We start from the raw sequence: 3,893 nt of genomic DNA, 5'->3' as shown, positions 1-3,893 counted from the left end.
GAGCTGCTGAAGAGGCCATGGAGGGATGTTCTTTACTGGCTTGCTTTCCCTGGCTTGCTCAGTCTGCTCTCTTATAGAACCCAAGACTACCAGCCCAGTAGAGATTGTCCCACCCACAAGGGGCCTTTCCCCCTTGATCACTAATTGAGAAAATGCCTTACAGCTGGATCTCATGGAGGCATTTCCTCAACTGAAGCTCCTTTCTCTGTAATAACTCCAGCTTGTGTCAAGTTGACACAAAACTAGTCAGTACAGAGAGAGGGGAGAGAGGGGGGAGAGAGAGGGGAGAGAGAGGAGAGAGAGAGAGGAGAGAGAGAGAGAGAGTGAGAGAGAGAGATCAAAGGGATGCAGATTGGAGAGGAAGAAGACAAGATGTCACTATTTTGGGATAAAATGATAGTATACATAAGTAACCCGAGAAAATCGATGAGCAAACTCCAACAGCTGATAAATAACTTCAGCAAAGCAGCTAGATACATTAATTCAAACAAATCAGTAGCCTTCCTCTACTCAAAGGAAAAACAGGCTGAGAAAGAAATTAGGGAAAGGACACCCTTTACAAAAGTCACAAATAATATGAAATATGGTAGTGTAATGCTAACCAAGCAAATGAAAGATCTGTTTGACAAGAACTTCAAGTTTCTGAAGAAAGAAATCAAAGAAGACCTCAAAAGATGGGAAGCTCTCCCATGCTCATGAATCTGCAGCATTAACATAGGAAAATCCTCCCAAAAGCAATCTACAAGTTCAATGCAATCCCCATCAAAATTCCAATTCAATTCTTCCCACAGATAGAAAGATCAATTCTCAAATTTATCTGGAATAACAGAAAACCCAGGATATCAAAAATTCTCAATAATAAAAGAACTTCTATAGGAATCACCATCCCTGACCTCAAGCTATACTATAGAGCAATAGTCATAAAAACCACATGGTATCGGTACAGAGACAGGCAGGTAGATCAATGGAATAGAATTTAAGGTGTAGAAATAAATTCATACATCTATGGTCACTTGATATTTGACAAAGGAGCCAAAACCATCCAGTGGGGAAGACAACATTTTGAACAAATGATGCTGGTTCAACTGGCTATCAGCATGTAGGAGAATTCAAATTGCCCTATTTTTATCTCCTTGTAAAAAACTCAAGCCCAAGTAGATCAAGAACCTCCACTTAAAAGTAAATATCTAATAGAAGAAATCTATTAGCTGATTCTAATGGATGAAAAAGTGAGGAAGAGCCTCGAACACAGGGGCACAAGGGAAATTTTCCTGAATGGAACACCAATGGTTGATGCTCTAAGATCAAGAATTTATGAGTGGCATGTCATAAAATGGCAAAACTTCCATAATGCAAAGGACACTGTCAATAGGACAACATGGCAACCAACAGATTGGGAAAAGAGCTTATCCAACCCTTTCATCTGGAATGGGCTAATATCAAATGCACACAAAGAACTCAAGAAGTTAGACTCCAGAGAAACAAATACACCTATTAAATAATTGTGTACAGAGCTAAACAGAATTCTCAAATAAAGAAACTCAAATGTCTGAGAAGCACTTAAAGAAATGTTTAACATCCTTAGTCATCAAAGAAATGCAAATCAAAACAACTCTGAGATTCCACCTTACACCAGTCAAAATGGCTAACATCAAAAATTCAGGTGACAGCAGGTGCAGGATATGGAGAAAGAGGAAAGCTGGCACAACCACTCTGAAAATCAGTCTGGCGGTTCCTCAGAAAACTGGACATAGTTCTACCTGAGGACCCAACTATATACCACTCCTGAGTATATACCCAGAAGATTTTCCAATGTATAACATGAACAGATGTTCCACTATGTTCAGAACAGCCTTATTTATAATAGTCAGAAGCTGGAAACAACACAGATGTCCCTCAAAAGAGCAATGGATACAGAAAATGGGGTACATTTACACAATGAAGCACTACTCAGATATTAAAAAGAATGATTTTGGCATTCTACATGTCCAGGATCATAGGATCAGAGGTGAGGAAGAAACAACTCTGCCCCCAAATCAGAAGTAACTAGGACCAGTAACCTGGGCACCCAGTAACTACCCCAACCAGTGGCACTGCTTCTTCCAGTCTGGGTCTCTACTCTGAGCAAATCTTGGGTAAGAACTCCTCATCCAGTCCCACAACACCCAGACAAAGCTATACTCCCAGGTGCTCTAACATGCTCAGGATCATAGGGTCAGAGATTCCCTGAACAGACGTTGGGCACTAACTCCACAACCAGTTCCACAAAATCATAAAGAAGCTCCACTCCCTGGTGCTCTAACACATGCAGGACCACAGGACCTCAGAATCCTAGGAGCTTGGTCACACCAGGATCTCAGGGTCCCAGAGGCAGCTTGATTTGCAGGATCTCTGACACACCCAGGATCTCAGGATCACAGAGACAGCTGAACTATTAAGAGTTCTGACAAAACCAGGAGCACAGGAAGGACAGGCTACAGTCAGATATAGCACGGGCAGGTAGCACTTGAGATAATCAGATGGCAGGAGGCAATAAGAAGAACATAAGAAACAAAAACTAGGGTTATATGGCATCATTCGAACCCAATTCTCCCACTATAGCATATCCTGGATACTCCACCACACTGGAAAAGCAAGATTCAAATCTAAAATAACTTCTCATGATGGTGATAGAGAACTTTAAGAAGGTTATAAATAACTCCCTTAAAGAAATACAGGAGAACATAGGTAAACATGTAGAAGCCCTTAAAGAGGAAACACAAAAAAATTACAGGAAAACACAATCAAAAAGGGAAAGGAAGTGAACAAAACTGTCGAGGATCTAAAAATGGAAATAGAAACAATAAAGAAATCACAAAGGGAGATGACCCTGGAGTTAGAAAACCTAAGTAAGAGATCAGGACTCATAGATGCAAGCATCACCAACAGAATATAAGAGTCAGAAGAGAGAATCTCAGTTGCAGACGATACCATAGAAAACATTGACACAATAGTCAAAGAAAATGCAAAAAGTAAAAAGTTTCTAACCCCAAAATCCAGGAAATCCAGGACACAATAAGAAATCCAAACCTAAGGATAATAGGTACAGAAGAGAGTGAAGATTCCAAACTTAAAGGGCCAGCAAATATCTTCAACAAAATTATAGAAGAAAACTTCCCTTGACTAAAGAAAGAGATGCCCACAATCATGAAAGAAGCCTACAGAACTCCAAATAGACTGAACCAGAAAAGAAATTTCTCCTGTCACATAATACTCAAAGTTCCAAATGCACTAAACAAAGAAAGAATATTAAAGGCAGTAAGGGAAAATGTTCAAGTAACCTAAAAAGACAGACCTATCAGAATTACACCATACTTCTCACCAGAAACTATGAAAGCTAGAAGATCCTGGGCAGATGTGGGGCATTGGGTTCTGCACAGACAGACTGGTCTCCAGTTGAACTGAGGTGTGAACCCCAGTACTGGTGATAATTCACCTTCATGACACGGTAGGCATTCCCTTATGCTTCTGGAGCTCTGGCTCCTGCCTAAGTTACTGCCCACCACAGCCCCCACAAGAGAAGCATGGTCAGTAATCACATAGACAATGGCCCAAGCTTCTGAACTTCAGGCTAAACTCCTCCCCAGTTACCTAGCAACAGTAAATACCATTTAAAGGGGTGTTCAGCCCCACCTTGGCCTCTTACTGCTTACTCTCTTGTCTCTCTCTTACCCCCTCACTCTCACCCCTCTCTCCCCTCTCCTTGTCTTGTCTTGTCTCCTCCCCTCCCCTCCTCCCCTTCCCTCCCCTCCCCTCCCCTCCTCCCCTTCCCTCCCCTCCCCTCCTCTCCTCTCTCCTCTCTCTTACTCTCTTTCTCTCTAGCCTTCTCTCTCTCTCTAGCCTTCTCTCTTTCT

The sequence above is a fragment of the Mus musculus genome, chromosome 8, assembly GCF_000001635.26.
Source record: "Mus musculus strain C57BL/6J chromosome 8, GRCm38.p6 C57BL/6J".
Classification (NCBI taxonomy): domain Eukaryota; kingdom Metazoa; phylum Chordata; class Mammalia; order Rodentia; family Muridae; genus Mus; species Mus musculus.
This window is presented reverse-complemented; position numbering follows the sequence as displayed.